We start from the raw sequence: 24,561 nt of genomic DNA on the forward strand, positions 1-24,561 counted from the left end.
TATTATTATTATTTGGGGGGGTTCAGGGCAAATGGGGCTGAGTGGCCTGCCTGGGGCCACATAGCAGGGTGATCTTTGGGCGTCTGAGGCCGGATTTGTACCCGGGTGCTCCTGGCTCAGGGACCAATGCTCTGTCTGCCACCCAGCCACCCTTACTATGATTACTATTTTATTTTTGGGTCTTTTTTTTTTCCTTCTTTTTGGTTTTTGCAGGGCAGTGGGGATCGGATGGCTTGCATGTCACACGGCTGGGTTACTGTTGGGTCTACGGGGCTAGATGTGGGCTTGGGTGCTCGTGGCTCCAGGGCTGGGGTTTCGTCCATTGCACCACCTAGCCAAAACTACAATTATTACTATTTTTTTAATTTTAATTTTTTTCTCTCCCCTTTATCGCTCAAACAAGTCTATATTCATGAGGGGGAGGGGGTATATCGTTTACTCTTAAACAAGAATATTTTATTAATGTAAAAAAATTTTGTACAAAATGAGAATAAAAAAATAAAATAAAAGAAAGAAAGAAAGAAAGAAAATGGTCCAGTGGTGCAGATAGGTCCAGATAGAGCACCGGCCCTGGAGTCAGGAGTACCTGAGTTCAAATGTGGCCTCAGACACTTAATAATTACCTAGCTGTGTGGCCTTGGACAAGCCAGTTAACTCCATTGCCTTGTTAAAAGCTTTAAAACAATGATCCAGGAATAAAGATACCCATCATCAACAGTACTATTCAATAATGTATTAGAAATGTTAGCTTCAGTAATAAGAGAGGAAAAAGAAATTGAAGGAATTAGAATTGGCAAGGAAGAAATAAAACTCTCACTCCCTACAAATGCCATGATGGCATACCTAAAGAATCCTAAAAAACTTATCTTAAAACCTACTAGAAATAATAAGCAACTTTAGCAAAGTCACAGGATATAAAATAAACCCACATAAATCCTTAGCATTTTCTTATATTACTAACAAGATACAGCAGCAGGAGCTAGAAAGAGAAATCCTATTCAAAGTAACTTCAGACAAAATAAAATACTTGGGAGTCTGAAACTCTATGAAAACAACTATAAAATACTTTTCACAGAAATAAAATCAGATTTAAATAACTGGGCAAATATCAACTTCTCATGATAGGCTGAGCTAATATAATAAAAATGACAATTCTACTAAAATTAAACTACTTATTTAGTGCCTTACCAATCAAACTTCCCAAAAATTACTTTAATGAGCTAGAAAAAAAATTGTAACTAAATTCACATGGAGAAACAAAATGTCAAGAATTTCAAGAGATTTATTGGAAAAAGTGCAAAGGAAGGTGGCTTAGTCTTACCAGATCTAAATTTATATTATAAAGCATCAGTCATCAAAACTGTCCGGTACTAAGAAACAAAGTGGTGGATCAGTGAAATGGATTAGTACAAAAGTGATAGCAGGAAATGATTATAGAAATCTACTATTTGATAAACCCAAAGAGTCCAGCTTCTGGATAAGAACTTTCTTTTAAAAACTGTTGGGAAAATTGGCAGAAACCAACATCTCACACCCTATACCAAGATAAAATTAAAATGGGTGCAGGATTTAGACATAAAAGACAATATTATAAGCAATTAAGGAATAGTTTACCTGTCAGATCTGTTGAAAGGGAAGCAGTTTATGACCAAGAAAGAGAGATGGACAACATCATTAAAAACAAATTGGAAGGGGGAGGCTAGGTGGTGCAGTGGATAGAGCACTGGCCCTGGAGTTAGGAGTACCTGAGTTGAAATCTGGCCTCAGACACTTAATAATTACCTAGATGTGTGGCCTTGGGCAAGCCACCTAACTCCATTGCCTTGCAAAAAAAAAACCTTAAAAAAAAAGAAACTGGATAATTTTGATTACATTAAATTAAAAAGGTTTTGCACAAACAAAAGCACTGTAACCAAGATCAAAAGAAATGTAGTGAATTGGGAAATAATTTTTAAAGCTAGTATTTCTGACAAAGGACTCATTTCTAAAATTATATATAGAGAACTGAGTCAAATTTTTTAAAAAAGCCATTTCCCCAATTCACAAATGGTCAAAAGATATGCAAAGGCAATTTACAGATGAGGAAATCAAAGCAATCCATAGTCATATGAAAAATTGCTCTAAATTGTTACTTATTAGAGAAATGCAAATTAAAGCAACTCTGAAGTACCAGCTCATACCTTTCAGACTGGCCAATATGACCAGAAAGGACAATGTTGAATGTTGGAAGGGATGTGGGAAATATGGAACACTAATACACTGTTGGAGCTGTGAACTCATTCAACCTTTCTAGAGAGCAATCTGGAATCACTCTCAAAGGGCAATAAAAATGTGCCTCCCCTTTGATCCAGCAATACATTACTGGTTTTATACCCTGAAGTGATCATGACAAAGGGTAAAAACATCACTTGTACAAAAATATTCATAGCAGCTCTGTTTGTGGTAGCAAAGAATTGGAAATCAAGTGAATGTCCATCAGTTGGGGAATGGCTGAACAACTTGTGGTATATGTATATTATGGAACACTTTATTAGAAACCAGGAGGGATAGGAATTCAGGGAGGCATGGAAAGACTTGCATGAACTGATATTGAGGGAGATTAACAGAACCAGAAGTACATTGCCCACTCTAATAGCAAGGTGGGGTTGATGACCAACCTTAATGGACTTGCTCATTCCATCAGTGCAACAATCAGGCACAATTTTAGGGTATCTGTGACAGAGAATACCATGTGTATCCAGAAAAAGAATTGTGGAGTTTAAACAAAGACCACAGACTATTAGCTTCAATTTAAAAAAAAAAAGTCTTTTGTACTACATAATTTTGCTATCTCTTTTAATATTTCATTTTTTTCCTCAGATATGATTTTTCTCTCAACCCATTCAATTCTGATCAATGCATAGCATGGAAACAATGTAAAGATTTATCAGACTGCCTTCTGTCGGGGGCAGGGAGGGAGAGGGAAAGGATGGTGGGGGGGAAAATGTGTATAATTTAAAGCCTTACCAAAAAATGATAGGTAGAAACTGCTATTGTATATAATTGGAAAACAAATAAAATATTTATATAATAAAAAAAAGGTCCTGAAGTGGGGAACTAAAGAAAGAGGATGTCTCTTAAAAGATCACACATCAGTCACTAAAGCATACTAAGAAGCCCATGCATAAGATGGAAAATAACCCTAATCATAGTTCCCTAATCAGAAGCCATGGCAAGATTGGTACAACTTGCATCAAAAGCCAAGGTTGCTGGGGGAACTGTCATGAGTTGTTATCATAGTAGCAGCCCTCAAATTAATGGTGTTGAAGATTTGTAATTCCCCAATAGTTACATTCCAGGATATGCCAGATAACAATTATCACTATTCATTGACAGTGCACATATCATTATTGATAGGGTTAAAGAGAGTTTCCCTGACTGTATGTAATTCCTTCCATATCATAAATATTTTGACATTCTTCTAGGCATGCCATTAACCTCTGCCTATACAATTTGACTGCCAAATATGGTATTGGAAGAACTATAATTGCATATTTCAGTCCCCTTCTTTAAGTGGCAGACTTATTGGAACTTTGAGGTTACCAATAGCCATAGGCTACTTGAAAACAATCTTTCAGCGATACATGCATCTTTGGAATTGGTACATTCATAAATCTGTTCCAGCTAATCCATAGAGGAAAGGGAGAAGAACTTATAACCAGATTTACTACAAATTGCTAAGGATGTGTTGTCCTGGTTGAAGTTGGCAAAGAGCAGCTGGCTGGAGTTGACCTCCCTTTTCTGACTGGCCCAGTTCATGGCTGTTGGTGGTGGGGAGGCCTGGGCTCAGTGAGTAAGGTCACCTCCAAGCCATGCACTCCACTACCATCGTCTCCTTCATCTTGAGAGCTCCTGTGGCTGTGGTTGTTGCTATTGCAACAACATCTAATGTCTTGTAATGTCTCTATAGCTTCTTTAAGATGGTCTATACCATGATCATTAATAGAGAGCAGCAATATGTATTTAGGGGAGGAACCCACCCTTTAGATTTACACCAAACACTACCTTTTCTACATACCCACCAGCTTACAGGAGAGCTAATATACTTGCATAGCCTTTGGACTTTTTCAATTTTTAATTAATTTTTAAAGGGCACTAACACTCAACCTTAACTACTTTACCTACATCCACTTTACAAGTACCATCACTCCAATTGTTCCAATATAAATTCAACCCTCAAGAGCTAAAATTTTGATCATATTATCATCAATTTATACCTACACCCTCTAAGTATGCTCCTTTCAATTGTCCTAAGAGAAATGCAATTTTCAAGATTTACAGTAATTGTCATCCTCTGTAGAGATGTATACAGTTTAGTCTTATTGACTAATTTTTGTTAGTCATATTGACTAACTCTTTTCTGTCTTTTTTTGTGTATCTCTTGAAATGTGTAAAGATCAAATTTTCTTGTTCAGTTCTGGCCTTTTTATCAGGTAAATTTGAAAGTCCTCTCTTTCTTTGAAAATCCATCTTTTTCCCCTAAAAGAATATGCTGAATTTTGCAGGGTAGTTGATTCTTGGTTGTAATCCAAGGCCCCTTTGCCCTCCTCTCAAATTCTAGATCCTCCAATTCTTTAATATTGAAGCTGAGAAATCCTGTGTAATACTGACTGTGACTCCCTGGAATTTAAATTGCTTCTTTTTGACTGCTTGCAGTAGTTTTTCCTTTAGCTGAGAATTCTGAAATTTAGCTACAATATTTCTTGGAGTTTTTATTTTGGGATCTCTTCTGGGGCATGATAAATAAATTCTTTCAGGAGCTATTTTAGTTTTTTTGTTGTAGGATATTAGGGCTTTTTTCCATGATGATTTCCTGCAAGATATTGTCCATGATCTTTTTTGATCGTGGCTTTCAGGTAGACCAATAATTTCTAAATTATCTTTTCTGGATCTATTTTTCAGGACAATTTTTTACCTTCTATTTTTTCCAGCCTTTTATCCAATTTTAGTTTTTAGAGTTTTATTTTCTTCAGTTAGCCTTTGTGTTGATTTTCCAATTGGTTAATTTTACTTTTAGAGGAATTGATTTCTTTTTTCATTTTTTAAATTTTACTTTTAAAGTTACTGCTTTCTTCAGTTAAATTTTCATAGTTTTTCCTATATGACTCCCATTTATTTTCTCCATTTTTTTCTTCCTATCTTCTTTGTTTTTTAACATCCTTTTGAGCTCTTCCAAGAGGTCTTTTGGGATTTGAGACCAGTTCATAAACCCCTTTGTGACTTCACATGTAGGCATTTTATCAGTTTTCCTCTCCTGAGATGGTGTTTTTATCATCCCTAGAGAAACTGTCAGTGGTTAATGCTATCTTTTTTTTTGATAGTTGAGCTCTGCTTATATGAGTTGGGGGGTATAGTCCCAAGTTTTTTTATGCAGGAGGCTAGGAAGCTGGTTCCTGACTTTCTGCTCTGACATTTCCAGCATTTTCAGTTTGCTTCCTGTGTTAGAGTAACCCAACTTCACACCAGTGTCCTGGGGCTTGAACCTTGCTCCTCAAGCTGGAGTTGGAACTTTCCCCACTGGCCTGCCAAGCCAGGACCTGAGCTGTGCTGTAGCTAAGAGCTTCTCACTGGCTTCCCAAATCTTCTACCTACACTAGGCTACACTAGTCTATGCTTTCCTTTTACTCACATGAGTAAAACCATTTCCTGGAGTTCCTTCAAGATATCTCACTGAAGGGCAGCTAGGTGGTGCAGTGGATAGAGCACTGGCCCTGGAGTCAGGAGGGCCTGAGTTCAAATCCAACCTCAGACATGTAATAATTGCCTAGCTGTGTGACCTTGGGCAAGTCACTCTTAACCCCATTGCCTTAAATAACTTTTAAAAAAGATATCTCACTGAAAAGTTGTTTTACTCTCTTGAGTGGGTGGGTGGGGAGGTTCTTTCACTTTAGGATCTGTTTAGAGGCTTCATTCAGAGCTATATTGGGAAAAGCTCCAAGGACTTTCTAGCTTCATGCCATCATCTTGGAAGTCTCCCCATAATATTTTATAACAGAATATGTGTCATTACTTTATTTTCATTCTTAGAGTTCATATCTGGTCATAAGACATTTAATAGCTGTGTGATTTTGGACAAGTCATTTAACCTACGTTAATGAGTATTATAATAGTTCTTACCTCAGGATTATTCTGAGAATTAAATGAGCTAATTTCAAAGTGCTTAGCACAATAACTATTGTATATTAAGCACTATAAAAATGTTAGCTATTATTATTCGTGCTGTCTTCTCAATACAGCTTCTTTTATATACATCTTTAAAAGTATTCAGTTGGACTTAAGAGCCTGGAAGAACTAGTTTCACATGGAAACTCAAACACTAGCTATATGACCCTCTGCAAATCATTTAACCTTTCTGTGCCTCATTTTCTCATCTGGAAGATGAAAATCTCATACATAGTGACCTCTAAGCACCCTTCAGCATTAAATATGATTCTTTGAACCTAAGAAGAAAGGTTTATCTGTTAAATTAGTATTTTTGAGAAAGATATAAATATTTATCCATTTTGGTCTTTCATTATGCACTGTCAGTTTACAAAGCATATTCTTACTGTTCTCTATTATTTCTGGTTTTGTTTTTTGTTTTATGGTTGAAGTGTTATCAGAAAGCTTCTGATTCATCTCCTTGTCCATTGGTATATCTGCCTGTAAGGGCTTTGGTGATCCTTATGTGCACAGGTTTGTAGATCTTTTTCTATTAATTAATCCCAGGCCTGGCCTTCTTAGCTCCATTGATGGTTTCTCAGGACTACCACATTTTTTCCTCCAGACATAATTCCCAGAACCAATCCAGCTTAACCTAAGAAAGAGGATACAGACCATCATCCCCCTTGCCTGATTCCTAAAAATGCCATGAGGTTAGGGATAGGACCTGGACATATTATTTCATTGGTACAAAGAAGTTCCTCTACCAATACAGGTTAGCACTTTCTGTACAACTTACAGTCTTAAGAGAGTTGCTTACAGCATTGCCAGGTTAAGGGACAAACCTAGGGTCACGCAATCAACATTTGTCAGAGGGGATCTTGAATCCCCTTTGCTATGAGTTCTGAGATGAGTTCTTTAGCTTCTCTGCCATACTGTCTATACATGACATAATAAAAATTCAGAAAAATTTCAATATAATTTGGAAAAGGCTTCCTACCCCCCCCCAGGGATTTAATAGTAAAACAAATAGGAAAATGAAATTAAAATAGAAAATGTATATGTTCACAGATGTTTTAATTAGTAAATCTTGACTACGTATCTTTCTTTGTTACTTCTATCTGAGATATTTAGTAAGTATTTGTTGACTGATTGGATTCTTTCCTAGGTTTATATTTACTTTGGCAAAAATTGTCTGATGTCTCAAAAACACTGACTTACAGCAACATAGAGACTTCTCCAAAACAGAGGTTTTTATTCTGTGTGTGGGGTGTGTGTGTGTGTGTGTGTGTGTGTGTGTGTGTGTCTTAGACCCCTTTTGCAATTTTGCAAAGTCTATAGATCCTTCTCAGAATAATGATCTTAAATAATTGAAGGAATAATAAATTTTACTTAGTGAAAAGAAAGATGTATTTTTCTCCCATGAATTCTCCCAGATTGTGATGCTAGGAAAATAATATCTTAACTTCTGACTTTCTGGATTCTGAATTAAAAAAATTTCCAAAAATTCTTCCTTGTCTGGCTTCAAAGTTCTGTTCTACTGACGTTTTGGAACTTGATCCAGTTTGACAATTGTTTTCATTTATTTCCTAGAACTTTTAGTGCTCCAGTCCTGAAAGTAGTCTCTCGCTTATCCTTATCCATCTTCTTTGTTCCAGTTTGTTGCCAAAAATGATCCTTGGGCATATGACTACAGTTGATATTGCCCTCCTCTGGTTCCCTATACTGATCTATCAGTCCCTCTATTGTCTCTGAAGGCTGCATGACTTGGACCATAATGTTAGACCTCATGATCCTAGTCCCTGACTCTAGCATACCTATGTTGGTTCCATAGTGTAGAGTCACTTTCTTTTACTGCCATGTCCTCCACTGATACTTCTATATCATTAGCAGAATCAAGATGACATATATCTTAGAGGCAGGAAATTCTGTACTTTTTCCCAGTATACATTATTAATTTTCTCCTCATATCTTTACTCCACCATCCTACCTACCCTACATCCAGAAAGATGATACAGAATTTAGTTACAGAATTTGTCAAAAATACATATATTCCCACCACCAGCAGGGTCAAAAGAACTTTGAAACACTGGAATTAGAACTAGAAGGGACCTTAAGGATTACCTACATACCTTCCATACAGTAAGTGAGGCCATTAAGAATTATGGCTGTACAGAATTGAAGGTGCTAATCAAACATACTGTCCTATTCAGGTAAGAGTTTAGAGGCTTGAGGAAGGGAGAGAGCAGGACCTAGAAAGAATAGAATTTAAGTCACTTGAGAAGATAATGGGAGACTTTTTAGATGAATGAAGTGTTATATTGATATATGCCTACATATTGTGATTTCTCAGTCATCATAGAGTGAAACAAGGATGTGTACTTGCTCCCATGCTTTTTAGCAGGATGTTTTCAGCCATGTTATAAAATGCCTTCACTGAGGATGAACATGGCCTCAAGGTCAGCTACTACTTTGCTGGCAAATTCTTCAATTTGAAAAGGCCATAAATCAAAACTGAAGTGGAGGGAATGGTGGTGCATGCCTTTCTGTTTGCAGATGATTGTTCAGTCAATGCAACCTCTGAAGTTGAGATGCAACAAAGTATGGATCAATTCTCTGCTGTTTTGACCTAACAATTAACACCAAGAAAACTCAGCCAGCATCACATCATCCCTGTGTGGAACCATTGATTACAGCAAATGGAGTTTTGAGAACTGTGGACAAGTTCCCTTATCTTGGCAGGGAAGTACACATTGATAATAAGGTTGACACTCGCAATGCCGGAACTAGCTCAGTATTTGGGAGGCTCCAAAAGAAAATGTGGGGAAGAAGAAGAAGTATTAGACTGACTACCAAACCAAGAGCCATTGTGCTGACCTCATTGCTATATGTCTGTGAAACATGGAAAATCTACCAGCATTATTCCAGGAAACTGAATTACTTCCACTTAAATTATGTTAGAAAGATTCTGAAGATACCAGACACTGTGGTCCTTTCTTGAGCTAAACTGCCTTGCATCCCAATATTATTACTGAGAGTTAACTACAATGGGCTGGACATGTTGTTAGAATGCCAGACATACATTTGCCAAAAAGACTATTTTATTGAGAAACCACATAGGGCAAGCACTCACAAGGGAGTCAAAAGAAGGGATCCTGGGACACCCTGAAGCTCTCTCTTAACTTTGGAATTGATTGTACAGCATGGGAGACACTGGCACAGGACTGTCCAGTATGGTGTGCCCTCATCAGTGAGGGGACTGTGTCCTATGAAGAAGGCAGAATTGAAGCAGCTCAAAGGAAGTGTGACATCCATAATTTTAGAGTGATGAACAATCTGTGCCTGACCTGTAGTAGAGCATTCTAAGCTCATATCAACCTGTGGGACACACTGTAACTCATTTTTAACATAAGAATATCATCAATAATGAAGGACAAGAACCAACCAACCAGTCAACATTCCACCTATCCACTCATTCTTCTCCACTAATGGATGGAAGTAAGATATTATCTAATATCCAATAGTTAAAAATAATTAAAAATTATAAAATCTAATGCTATTAGATAAACAGTTATTATATTGCACATGAGATTGTGAATTTTTGCCATCTTTTTGGATAGTAGTTGATGTTATGTAATAAGAACTTTAAAATAATATATATCCTCAAACTCTCCAGCTCTTTTGTCCTCTCACTGCTGTTTTTCAAAACTTTAACCTTATTGCCTCTACTGTATACCTTCTTTGAACCTGTTTGTATGCTGCAGAAGTGGAGTTTTTTTTTTTTTCGTTATCTTTCTATATCATAATTTGTCTCTTTGCTCTCAGTAGAGGGTCTTGCCTAATAAAAACATTTTATGGTTTCTTGATCTGATCTGCCTTCCTTCCCAAACATTCCTCAAAACTTTTCTTCATCATGTCATTATTCTCTTTTGCTCTATTCCCTGACAGTTTGTATTTTAGTGGACTGAAAGGTCCTAGAGGACAGGAACTATTTCAGTTTTGATTTTTGTATCTTGAGCACAATGAGTAGTACATTAGCACTTAATTCTTATTGAACCAAAGTGACAGGGAATGAGATTTATAACAATGATGGAGGTTGGGAATATAATTGCATAAGTAAACAACAAGACTTGTATAGATAGGTCTGCAAGTTGGAAATTACCAGAGTTAGGAGGCAGAAATGAAAACATGATTAAAGCTAGACATTCCTGTATTTTTAAAGGATAACTGCTATGAGACCAAGACTGAATTACAGATTATAAGTTTTTTTATGGTGCTAGGTTAAAGCATAGGAATGAAATTAGAAGCAGAAGACATAATTGTGAAAATGATTTTAAGAGCTTTAAAACTATAATAAGGCGCGTGCCCACCGTCGCCCCGTCCTTCTCACTGTGCCGTCATTGGGGCTCGCGGGCTGAGGTGCCCTGGCGGAGCTGGGCCCCGGCCCCCCGCCAAGTACCCCACGGCCCGCCTCCAGCCTCTGTTCATGTCCCAGGCCGGGCTGGGGCCTCCCCCAGGCCCCCCATGGAGGACTACCACCGCCTCTCCGACCAGGAGCTGATCCGGATGCTCCGACTCTACAACATCCCCCCACGGCCGGTCGTGGTACCACCCGCAAACTATGAGAAGAAACTCTACGAATACGAAAGCCCGAGAACCAAGCTGAACCCCGGGCCTGGCTGCTCTTCAGACCAGTATGCAGGAGCCGTCGAAGCTGAAGCTCTAACAGAAAAGGAGAAAGAGGATGACCTGGAAGACGTCGATAATGACAATTCCTACGAAGAGAGTTATACAACCACCAAGACGAATGGGGATGCTGATACTACTACCGTGCCAGTAGCCATGGCCAGGACCAGCTTCCAGGAGCCCCTATCCAGGACAAACTACAGCAGTGACAGTGCCAGGACATCCAGCTACCACCGGCGCCCCTGGATAAGAGAATATCCTCTACCCCTCAGAGCAGGAGGAGAACATGGCCAGTGACCAGGCCTACTTCCACCGGGACGACAAGACCTACCAAAGTCTTTCTCGCTATGGAGCCATCCCTGAATCAAACCGTGACTTGGTCTTCTCTTCCAGTCCAGTTGTTTCTTCTACTTTTTCCGCTTCTACCCCAGTTCCCTTGACCACCTCAAGCTTCAGTTGGCATTCTCTCCCTCCCAAGGTGGCAGCCCGCCAGGCCATTAGACCCGAGCAAAGTGCTAGGGATGATCTCAGAAAGAATGACAGAATGGTGCCCCTTTGGATCCAGTTCCTTCTCTTGATTGGGTTTGCCCTATTTCTGGCCTGCTACTATTTCATGCAGGCCGATAACGACAACCCCTTCCATCTCCAGCACTGAGGGGCACTTCTGGGCCCTGGGTGCAGGAGGCAGAATCCCCCCCCCCCCCATTTTGACCTTCTCTGCCTCTCACCCTTGTGTTCTAGTCTCTCTTCTGGGATGAATTGGGCAGGGGGTGCAGGGATATCTTCCTATTTTTGTTTGCTAGAGGTTCAGGGGAGAGCACCTCTGTGGCCCAGTTAATTTCTCCAGGTTCTACCTATAGTGCCTTGTTGTTTGGCTGCATTTTAAGCCTTTTATTGGGTTGGTTGTTTAATTAAATGTTTCTAGAAAAAGAATTGCCCTCCCCACCCCACCACCATCATCTTTGGGCAGACATGTGGGGGAGGGGGGTGGTTTTCTACGAACACTGTCCTTGAACAAAACAGTGCTCCAGCCCCTAGCCTAGCTTTCCGAGATTTCCCCGGGAACTCACTCCTGAGATCAGGGGGATTGGGGTCCAAACACCATCGTGTTCTGGAGGACCTCGCTTCTTGACACCTCTCTTAGCATCTTAACTACTCCATGTCACCTGATATGCCGTCTCCTGTTCCAGTGATGCCATTGTTCCACCCGCATCCCTGCCTTCCAGCTGAGGGAAAGGCCACTGACCCTCCCCTTGGGCCTCAGACTTGCTGGAGAAGTGAGACTGAACCCACAGTGCCAACTATCTTGCCTTTGAATTTATTCTCATATCCTTCATGAATAAAAGGATTTGTTTATTTTTCAAAAAAACTATAATAAAAAGGTAGGGAGAAATTTATTTTATTTTATTTTTTAATTTATTTTTTTCTAATTTTGTACAAATGTTTTTTTACATTAATAAAATATTCTTGTTTAAGAGTAAACAAAATACCCCTCCCCCATGAATATAGAGACTTGCTTGGGCGAAAAAAAGTAAAGGGGAGAGAAAAAAAATTAAAATTAAAAAAAAATAGTAATAATTGTAGGCATGGCCAGGTGGCGCAATGGATGAAGCACCAGCTCAGGAGCCATGAGCACCCGAATCCATATCCAGCCTCGTAAACCCAATAATCACCCAGCCATGTGACATGCAAGCCACCCGATCCTCACTGCCCTGCAAAAACCAAAAAGAAGAAAAAAAAAAAGACCCAAAATAAAATAAAATAGTAATAATAGTAGGGTTGGCTGGGTGGAGCCAGGAGCACCTGGGTCCAAATCCGGCCTCAGACACCCAAAGATCACCCTGCTATGTGGCCCCAGGCAGGCCACCCAGCCCCTCTTGCCCTGCACCTTCCCCCAAATAATAATAACAAAAAATGTGCTTTAGTCTTTGTTCCAACACCAACAACTCTGTCATGGGTGGATCACATTCTTTATGATAATTCCAGCACAAAAGTAAGTTACTTCCATATTTTTCCAACGTTGCCATTGCTGATTGCAACTCCCTCCTTTCTTATTTCTCCATTACCATGTACTATATTTTCTCTCTCCTTTCACTCTGACTCTGCTGTAGGGTCACTGAGTGGCACAGCAGACAGATCCCTGGTCCTGGGGCCAAGAAGCCCTGAGCCCCCATACCGCCCCTTAGGCCCAGAATCCACCTGGCCCTATGGTCCTGGGCAGGCCATCCAATCCCAGCCCCTTGCAAGAAGTAAAAAAGAAAATGTGTTATATCTGACCACTTCCCCCCATGATCCATCCTCTCCTCCTTTATTCACATCCCCACCCCTTCCCCCTGCTCCCCCCTCCTTCTTACTCCAGATGCCTATACCCCATTGAGTATATTTGCTGTTTCCTCTCCTAGCCATCTCTGATGAGAGCAAAGGTTCCCTCATTCCCCCTTGCCTCCCCCCTTCCATATCATTGCAATAGCTCATTGTATTAAAAAAAAATCTTATTATGTGAAATATCTTTGACTATTCCCCCTCTCCTTTTTCTTTCTCCCATTCCATTTCCCTTTTTTTCTATTGACTCCATTTTTACACCCTATTTTATATTCGAATTCAGCTTTCTCCTATGCTTCAACTATAAAAGCTCCTTCTACCTGCTCTATTAACTGAGAAGGTTCATATGAGTATTATCAGTGTCATTTTTCTATGCAGGAATATATGCAGTTCATCATCATTAAGTCCCTCATATTTCCCCCCTCTCCTCCAATCTCCATGCTTCACCTGAGTCCTGTATCTGAAGATCAAACCTTCTGTTCAGCTCTGGCCATTCCAAAAGGAACCTTTGAAATTTCCCTGGTTCATTGAAAGTCCATCTTTTTCCCTGGAAGAGGACATTCAGCCTTGCTGGGTAGTTCATTTTTGGCTGCATTCTAAGCTCTTTTGCCTTCCAGTATATTGTATTCCAAGCCCTACGAGCTTCCAATGTAGCTGCTGCTAAGTCCTGTGTGATCCTGACTGCAGCTCCACAATATTTGAACTGTGTCCTTCTGGCTACTTGTAATATTTTCTCTTTGACTTGGGAGTTCTGGAACTTGGCTATCATATCCCTAGGGGTTGATTTTTTGGGATCTCTTTCTCCGGGGGAATCGGTGGATTCTCTCCATTTCTATTTTGCCCTCTGCTTTTAGAATATCAGGGCAATTTTCCTGTAGTAATTCTTTGAAAATGATATCAAGGCTGTTTTCCTGATCATGACTTTCAGGTATTCCAATAATTTTTAAATTATCTTTCCTAAGCCTGTTTTCCATATCAGTTGTTTTTTCAATGAGATATTTCACATTTTCTTCTAATTTTTCATTTTTTTGGTTTTGAAGTACTGATTCCTGATTTCTGGTAAATTCATCAATCTCCCTGAATTCTATTCTTTGTCTGAAGGATTTGTTCTCCTCAGAGAGTTTTCTTATCTCTTTTTCCATCTGGCCAATTTTGCTTTTTTTAAAGCATTCTTCTCTTCAATAACTTTTTGAACTGTTTTATCCATTTGACCTAAGCTGGTTTTTAGCATGCTATTGTCTTAAGCATTTTTTTGGATTTCCTTGACTAAGCTGCTGATTTCATTTTCATGTTTTTCCTGCATCTCTCTCCTTTCTTTTCCCAGTTTTTCTTCCAACTCCCTCATTTGATTTTCAAAGGCTTTTTTGAGCTCTGTCATAGCCTGAGCCCAATTTCTGTTTTTTCTTGGAGTCTTTAGATGCAGGAGCTTGTGCTTCCTCATCTTCAGACTGAGTATTTTGATCCTTCTTGGGCTCATTTGCAAAATATTTCTCAATAGTCTTGCTCTTATTTCTCTGCTTGCTCATTTTCCCAGCCTGGGCCTGGTTTTGGGGTGCTTCCTGAGCTTTTGGGACACTCCCACAAGGGTCTCGGTGTGTGAGGCTCTGTCCTCTCTCCTGGTCTGTGAATGACCATAAGAGCCCCCCTCTGCCACGGGGCTGAGGTGGGGGGGGCCTTGTTGTTCTATGGGGGGGCCTAGGCTGGGATCAGGATCTGAATGTGTTCAGAGCCCCAGAGTCCTGTTCCAGGGGCAGAGGACAGAGCTTGGCAGTCTCGGTAAGGAGAAATTTAATAGGATATGAGGACAGAAGCTAAGGGTAGTGATAATTTAAGATGATGTAGGAGAGGGAGGGAGGGAGGGAGGGAGGGAGAGAGAGAGAGAGAGAGAGAGAGAGAGAGAGAGAGAGAGAGAGAGAGAGAGAGAGAGAGAGAGAGAGAGAGAAGACTAATAATCTGAGGAGGAGGAGAAAGAAAAGGAAGAAGAAAAGGATTTGTGGAGCACCTTGGTGGTGCAGTGGATAGAGCACTAGCCCTGGAGTCAGGAGAATCTGGGTTCATATCCAGCCTCAGACATTTAATATTTAACTAGCTGTGTGACCATGGGCAAATTATTTAATCCCATTGCCTTACAAAAACAACAACAACAAAAAAAAAACCACTTGAGCTGAAGGATGTAAAGAAGAAGGTTGCAGTAAGGCAAGGTAAAAGATAAGCTAAATCTATAATTTTGATCTATAAAGGACTTTAAAAATCGTCTAGTTTCTTAACCTTTTTCCCCCCAACATGGATTTCTTTGACAGAAACCTTCACCAAATGTTTTGAAATGCATAAAATAAAATACAGAAGCTCACAATGGAAACAGCTGGACTGAAATATAGATATCAAGATTTTTTTTTAAGCCATACTGTGGGCACTAGGTAAAGAACTACTGGTTTATGTCAAAATTTTCCAATTGGAACAAATTTTTGGGAAAACATTGTGATTTATACAATAATACAATAACAGTATTATTTTAAATTATACATATTCTCCTAAACATTTCATATTCTTTTAAACAATAACATCCAAAATTAGGCAGGTATTTGAGAGAAAGAAAATTCCTTGGAAAACAAATGGTTTCTGCTTTTACTCCTCTAGATATCGTCTGAATTCTTTTTTTTGTTGTTGTTTCTCTATGACTGTGACATGGTTCTTTTTTTAAAAAAAAAAAAAAGCTTTTGCAAGGCAGTGGGGTTAAGTAACTTGCCCAAGGCCACACAGCTAGGTAATTATTAAGTGTCTGAGGCCGAATTTAAACTCAGGTAGTCCTGACTCCAGAGCCAGTGCTCCCACCTAGCCACCCCCTATGACATGGTTCTTGAATAAAATGAAACTTTAATCTATGAATGTATTCACTACTGAATTGTGTTTTTAGAATTATTATACAATCTTCATCATGTCAATTAACACAAAGTGTTAACCATGTCCTGATGCCTGGAGAAGTATCATAATCATGGAATTTTATATCTAGAATTTACCTCAAAGATCATTTAGTCCAATTTTAAACAAAAACCATTTATATCATGCTTAACAAATGGTCATCCAACTTTTTTTTTAGGATCTTTAATAAGAAGGGGAAACCCCCCTGGTTTTGGAAACTGACTGCTGCATTTTTAGATTATGTTCAGAGAGGTAGATTTAGACTTCATGTTAGTAAAAATGTCTGATGCTGATAATTCCAATATTTAGTAATATTTTATTTATGTAAAACTTAAATCTGTTCCTTTGCAAGTTCTATTTATGAAATGGTAAAAAGTATATTTTCTCTTCTATTTGACATCTGTTCAAATATTTGAAAACAGTTTTTATTCTGCCCCTTCCCCCTCCCCCCCAAAAAACAGTTTCTTCTTCTAGCTAAGCATATCTATTTCCTTCAGTCTATTGGAGATGATCACTTCACCTCTCCTTGTCCTGGCCATCTTCTTGTAGAATTTACAATCCATTGAGAAAAGAAAACTAATGCATAAAATGTTGGGTAACAGTGGAAAATAGAATATAGCAACTAACATTTATATAGCTTTTTGAGAAATGCTTTATTTATATTATCTCCTTTGAGACTGAACATAACCTAGAGGTGAGCACTACAGTTATTTTTTCTTCATTTTAAAGATGTGAAAAATGAGACTCGAATTAAGTGACTTTTCCAAGGTCCCATACCCATTAAGTATCAGACAGGATTCAAAACTAGATTTACACTAGGTAGAACTTTCAATAGATTGTACCATACATTCTCAACATAATAAACTTCTTATGATCACACTTTTCAGATGTGAGTGCTAACTCTGCATGTTACTATCATTGTGATTTTGTGTCTTTACCAAGACCAGGATCTCAATTTCTTTTCTTTTTTTTTTTCCACAAGGCAATGGGGTTAAGTGGCTTGCCCAAGGCCACACAGCTAGGTAATTATTAAATGTCTGTGGCTGGATTTGAACTCAGATACTCTTGACTCCAGGGCCAGTGCTCTATCCACTGCGCCACCTAGCCTCCCCAGGGTCTCAATTTCTTACACTTTCAAATCTAAGAATTTGACTACATGATCTCTAATATCTTTCAGCTCTAAAATTCCAGAATTCTATTGATAGTGAAAAACAGTTAAGTGAAAAGAAAAACATCTGTAGAGATTAAGGTAGCTGGAAATACCTGCTAAAAACAATGTAATTTGAAAGTTTTTTTTAAAGCCATCTGCTCTTATCTAATATCTATACTCCAGAAACCAAACTGCTCATGTATTTTCATTGTATAATAGAAAAAAAATCTATTTTTAAAAAAATCTCATTGATAATACTTGATAAACTAGGTTCTCTAATAGTTTTTCTTTTGTCATTTTCTGTTTTCCATAGGAAAAATATTAGGTTATATGTGTAGTTTGAAAATGCTGTTGGATTACAGTATTCTTTTGGCATTAAAAAAAAGCTATTTCTATTCTAAACTTCTAATTAATTCCAGATTCTGATACTTCAAAAAATGATGACACATTGTTCTTTATAGAAAGATACTTGTTTTAATAGACAGTAAAACTATACCTTTAACTTTTATATTAAAAGTGTGCATTTGCCAAATAGCAAATGTTGTTCCTACCCCTACCAGTAGTTGGTGTAATGATTTTAAGAGGAAATACAGTATTTTGTTTTGTTTATAAGTGCCATCATGTTACCTAGATGTTTTGATATGCACTTTTGTTAAGAGGAATTTAGCAGTGATCATTTTACATCTCTTGGAAGGGAATGTAAAGGTGACAGACGTATGGAAGACAATAGGATAGTCTTCTCAGGCAAGAAATGTGTTCATGAAGGGAATATAGAATAGTTTGTCAAATGTGATCTGTGGTCTGTGAACATATTGTCAACCATCTCTCATTTTAGTTACTGCATTACAAAGTGGCACATAATGTGCTTCCCTCATTTTAATCCCTTTTACATTAAAGAATAATTCAGTTTTTAGTGACAGTGATACTCATTTTAGCTTTTATTTCTTATATGACTTGAAAGATAACTATCTTGTTTTTTCTTGCATTCACAAAATTTTCTTTTGATGACTTGTGCCATGGTATCATATCATAGTTCATTATTGCAAGTGCATATTTATTTAGTGCTTTTTGTGGCACAAGGCACATTGCTGCCTAAACTTCATTTGATAACCTCAGTTCTCTGTTTTTTTTTAAGGATTCCATTTACCCTGGTTAAATGTAAAATTGCCTGAAAAATTGGAGATCTTTAAAAAAGCATACCCAGGGAATCTTATAGAATAAGAAATAAATCATTTTACCACTAGAAAACTGTTCTCTTCTATTGAAGTTTTCTTCCTCTTCAGATAGTACCATGACCTAATATTCTTTATAGTAATTTCTCCCATTCTAGAAACAATAGCCCTTAAGATGCCTCTCAAGGAAGATATTCAAAATAAACGTCCATCCAAAGCTTTACTCTTGCAGGGTTAGTCTGGAAACTACACAATGTTTGGAACTATAGTGTACCAACCATAGGATTAGAGAAATCCATTCTAGAATTTCAAGGGCAATGACTCCTTTATTTATTCTTCCACTGTAAGATTTCATTTTCCATGTGAAGATTTTTTTATATACATATATATATATAAGCATACTTATATATATTTTATGTGGGTGTGCCTTTACATACACACACACATACACACATCATTTATCTATTTATTTACATGGTATTTCCTCAAGTAAAATGTGAATTCTTTGCAAGCCGGGACTGTTTTTGCCTTTCTTTGCCTTGCATAATCATTTATTTGGATAAAAAAATTTAGTACAGTAAATACTTGTGTAAAGATACAATCACTGCTAAATAAGATATTAATGAAAGGTCTTTCTAAAACTTGATAGAAATATAAAGTGGAACCTATTAATTCATACATAACTGATCTCACTCTATATTCAGAATTCAGAAACATCAGCCAACATCATTTGGAAAGAGAATTTTTTGGTGGTGTCTAGATTAGGATTTCTTAAGCTTTTTTTTTCCTCATGGATCTTTTGGCACACAAATAGTGGGCTACTTTAATCATTCTATTAATGGTACCAGCATTATTTTATTTTTTAAAATGTTTCATTTTATTTTTACTAATAACAAGTAAAGATTTTTTTGAAAATCTTTTAAAAAAATTTTAATGACTCCAAATATTTTCCCATTTACATGCAAAGATAGTTGTCATCATCTATCCATTTGCATGCTTTTGAGTTCCACATTTTTCAAACCTCTCTCCCCATGGCAGTAAAAAAAATCTGATATAGATTGTACATGGGGCAGGTAAGAGTGCAGTGGACAGAACACTGGCCTTGGATTCAGGAGGATGGGAGCTTGAATCCAGCCTCAGACACTTGCCACTTAACTAGCTGTGGCTAGTCATTGGGGCTAGTCACTTAACCCTGATTGCCTCACATCCAGGGCCATCTTCAGTCATCTTGATTCATTTCTGACCACTGGACCCAGATGGCTCTGGAGAAAATGAGGAGAAAATGAGACAGTACAGACCCCACACACACACACTCAAATCTGCCTCCCTGATGTCATGGTCTTCTTCAAAAATGAAGGACAAAATATTATTAGCATGAACATATATAATCATATTTTAAAAATTTCATTTTAGTCATGTGAAATAAAAAATCATGAGAAAGTAAGTAAAAACATTAAAGAAGTTTTAAGGCATGAACATTTTTTGCTTTGCTCTGCATTCAGACTTCATATTTTTCCTCTGGATGTGGATGGCATTTTCCTTAATATGTCTCTCATGATTGTCCTTGATCACTGAACTGCTGAGAGGAGTTGTCTGCATCACAGTTGATCATTTCATTGTGTTGCTGTTCATTTGTACATTGTCTACTCACTTCACTTTAACATCACGTCATGAAAGTTTTTACATATTTTTCTGAAGTCAGGCCATTCACAATTTCTTACAGAACAATACTATTCTGTAATATTCATATACCATAGCTTGTTTGACCATTCCCCATTTTATGGGCATCTCTTCAATTTCCAGTTCTTTGCCACATTAAAAGGAGCTACTTTAAGTATTTTTGAACATGAAGGTCTTTTCCCCCTTTTTATGATTTCTTTGGGATATAGATCACTTAGTAATGGCATTGCTAGATCAAAGGGTATGCACAGTTTTATTGCTCTTTGGGCAGAGTTCCATATTGCTCTACAGAAAGATTGCAACAATTCACAACTCCACTATCAATGCCTTAGTGTCCCAGTTTTCCCACTTCTTTTTTGTCGTGTTAGCCAATCTGATAGATTTTGAGATGATACCTACCTCGGAATTGTTTTAATTTCTCTGTATTTCTACAATGATTTGGAGTAGTTTTTCATATGACTATAGATAGTTTTAGTTTCTTCATCTGAAAACTACCTATTCATATCCTTTGACCACTTATGAATTGGGGAATTCTTATAAATTTGACTCAGTACTCTACATATTTTAGAAATAAGGCCTTTAACAAAAACACTAGCTATGAAAATTGTTTCCCATCTTTCTGCGTCCTAATCTTGGTTGCATTGATTTTTATTTATACAAAAAAAACAAATTTAATATGGTGAAAATTATTTACTTTGCAACTTATTATGCTCTTATTTCTTCTTTGGTCATAAACTTCTCCCAATTTGGGGCAGCTAGATGGCATAGTGGATAGAGCACCGGCCCTGGAGTCCAGAAGACCTGAGTTCAAATCCAGCCTCAGACACTTAATAATCACCTAGCTATGTGACATTGGGCAAGTCACTTAACCCCATTGCCTTGCAAAAAGAAAAAAAAACACTTCTCCATAGATCTGATAGACTTTTCTTTGTTCTCCTTATCAGCTTATAGTGTCACCTTTTGTGTCTAAATTCTGTACCCATTTCACTCATATCTTGGTGTATATCTTGGTGAGATGCTGATCAATATCTAGTTTTTGCCATACTATTTTCCAGTTTTCCCAACAGTTTCTTAGCCATTACCAGACAGTTTTGATACCCATTGTTTTATAAGACAATTTCAGATCTGGTATTACTAGACTAGTTTCCTTTGCTCTTTTCTTTTTATTAATTCTCTTGATATTCAACCTTTTATTCTTCCATATGAATTTTGTTACTATTTTTTCTAGCTTTTAAAAATAATTTTTGGCAAAATTTAGGTAGAATTGTCATATTTTATTATATTAACTTGACCCTAACTATAAGCAATTGACATTTTTCCATTTGTTTGACTTTATTTGTGTGAAAAGTGTTTTGTAATTGTGTTTGTTTAGTTTCTGCATTTGTCTTGGGAAGTACATTCCCAAGTATTTTATGTTGTCTGTTATTTTAAATGGAATTTCTCTTTTCTATTTCTGGCTGCTGGGGTTTGTTGTTAACAGAGAAATACTGATAATTATGTGTTGGGTTTTTTTTTAATATCCTACAAATTTACTAAAGTTACTGTTTCAAGTAGTTTTTTTGGTTGATTTTCTAGATTTCTCTTAAGTATGCCATCATATCAACTGCAAATAATGAGAGTTTTGTTTCTTCATTGCCTATTTTAATTCTTTCATTTCTTTTTCTTTTCTTATTGCTAAAACTAACATTTCTAATACAATATTGAGTAATAGTGGTGATAATGGGCATATTTTAAGGAAGACTCCACTTATTCCTATACTCTCTAGTGTTTTTAATAGGATAACTGTTTATTTGTCAAAGAATTTTCCAGCGTCTATTGAGATAATCATGATTTCTGTTAATTTTGTTATAGATATGGTCAATTATGCTGATAGTTTTCCCAATATTGAATGATCCCTGAATTCCTACTATAAATCCTACCTGGTCATAGTATATTATCCTAGTTATAACTTGCTGTATGTAATCTCTTTGATTAAATTTTATTTAAAATTTTTGTGTCAGTACTTAACTTTTTAAAAAAAAAACTATGTTGGAGGGAGTGGGTACAAGACAGGTATAGCACAGTTAGGATATAAGAAGGGAGGGGGCATTAAAAGGTAAATAACATCACATGGAGAGGCACAAAAAACCTAATATAGCAGAGGGAAAGAAGGGAAGATGTGAGCCCTGAAAAAAATCTTACTCTAAACAGATTTGGCCCAAAGAGGTTTATAACATACATTCCCAACTGGGTTTAGAAATTTGCCCTAGGGGCAGCTAGGTGGTGCAGTGGATAAAGCACCGGCCCTGGAGTCAGGAGTACCTGGGTTCAAATCCAGTCTCAGACACTTAATAATTACCTAGCTGTGTGACCTTGGGCAAACCACTTAACCCCATTTGCCTTGCAAAAAAAAAAAAAAGAAGAAGAAGAAATTTGCCTTACTCCTATAGAGGGGAAAGGGGAAATAAAAGGGAAGATAGGGGCGATAAGAGGGAGTGGAAAAAGAAAAGTTAAAAAAAGAAAAGGGGGAAAGGAAAAAGAGGGAGATGGGTTGATAAAAAGGAGGCAGACTGAGGGATGCAAAACACTGATGAGGAAAAATAAGAAGAAAGGAGAATGAAAAGTACAAATGGCGAGGATAGGAGAGAGAGAGAGAAATACAGAATTAGTAATCATAACTGTGAATGTGAATGGGATGAACTCTCCTATAAAATGGTAGTGGATTTAAAAATAGAATCCTCAAATAAGCTGTTTTCAAGAATCACATTTGAAAGATATACACAGGATAAAGTTAAAAGGTATATAGAAGAATATATTATACTTCAACTGAAGTAAATAAAACCCCAAGGGTAGCAATCCTAATCTCAGACAAAACAAAGACAAAAATAGGTTTAATTAAAAGGGATAAGGAAGTAAAGTACATCTTCCTTAAAGGTACCATAGACAGTGAAGTAATATCAATATTAAACATACATACCAAATAGTAATGGCATCTAAATTCTTAGAGAAGAAGCTAAAGGAGTTAGAAGAAGACAGAGACAGCAAATCTATATTAGAGTGAAATATCAACCTCCCTTTCTCAGAATTAGATAAATCTTATCACAAAATAAACAAGAAGGAAGTTAAAGTGAATAGAGTTTTAGAAAAATGGATATGATAGACCTCTGTAAAAAACTGAATGGGATAGAAAAGGAATATTCTGTAGTATATGGTACTTGCAGGAAAATCAGCCATGTATGTAGGGCATAAAAACCTCATAATCAAATGCAGAAAGGCAGAAATATTAAATTCATCCTTTTCAGATCATGATACAATAAAAATTATGTATAATAAAGAGCCATGGAAAGAAAGGCTAAGTTAATTGAAAATTAAATGTCCTAGTATTAAAGAATGAGTGGATTAAACAAGAAACTATAGAAATAATCAACAATTTCATCCAAGACAGTGACAACAATGAAACATCATACCAAAACTTTGGGTTTCCTGCTTTTGTATTAGGGGAAATTTTATGTCTCTAAATACTTAAATGAATAAATTAGATCAATGATTTGGGCTTGCAAGTAAAAAAAGCTAGCCAAAGAACAAAGTAAAATTCCCAATTAAATACGAAATTAGAAATTCTGAAAATCAAAGGAAAGATTAATAAAATTGAAAGTAAGAACTTTTGAACTAATAAATAAAACTAAAAGTTGATTTTTTTTTAAAAAAAGCAATAAAATAGATAAACTTTTGGTTAATCTAATTTAAAAAAAAAAAGAAAACCAAATTATCAGTTTCAAAAATGAAAAGGATGAAATCACCACCAATAAGAAGGAAAATAAAGTAATAATTTGGAGCTATTTTCCCCAACTGTATGTCAATGAATTTGATGATCTAAGATAAATATTTACAAAAAACAAAAATTGCTCAGATTAACAGAAGAGGAAATAAAATAATTAATCCCATTTAGTAAAAGTAATTGAACCAAGCCATCAATTAGCTCCCTAAGAAAACATCTCCATGGCCAGATGTACTTACAAGTGAATTCTACCAAACATTAAAAAACTTAATTAACTCCAATTCTATATCACCTATTTGAAAAAATAGGTAAAGGAGTCCTGTCAAAGTCCTTTTAATGTACTAACATGGTGCTGATAGCTAAAGTGGGAATGGTCAGAATAGACAAATTATAGACCAATCTCCTTGATATTTATTTTTTATAAGACTTTGAGTTCTACATTTTTCTAGCTCCCTCCCATTCCTACCTCCTCCTTATGACAGTAAGTAATATGAAATAGGTATTATACATACATACATACTTACTTATTTTTATTTATGTTGTGTTTAACATATTTCCACATTAGCTATGTTGTGAAAAAAAAAGAATCAGAACAAATGGGGAAACCACAAGAAAGGAAAAAGCCTAAAATAAGTTTTAAAAAGTGAAAATAGTATGCTTTGGTTTACATTCAGACTTCATAGTGTTTTTTTAAC

General features: G+C 36.8%; 1 protein-coding gene and 2 pseudogenes across 5 annotated transcripts in view; 2 read left to right on the forward strand and 1 right to left on the reverse strand.

Moving 5' to 3' along the window:
* The window catches only part of SCLT1 (sodium channel and clathrin linker 1), a 287,110-nt gene that overhangs the window by 210,555 nt on the left and 51,994 nt on the right, over positions 1-24,561 (forward strand). The gene's annotated exons all lie outside the window — the stretch shown is intronic.
* Positions 3,139-3,811, reverse strand: LOC141517145 (WD repeat domain phosphoinositide-interacting protein 2 pseudogene; annotated as a pseudogene).
* LOC141516273 (emerin-like) lies at positions 10,677-12,598 on the forward strand (annotated as a pseudogene).

This window comes from Macrotis lagotis, chromosome 3 (genome assembly GCF_037893015.1).
Source record: "Macrotis lagotis isolate mMagLag1 chromosome 3, bilby.v1.9.chrom.fasta, whole genome shotgun sequence".
Lineage (NCBI taxonomy): Eukaryota > Metazoa > Chordata > Mammalia > Peramelemorphia > Peramelidae > Macrotis > Macrotis lagotis.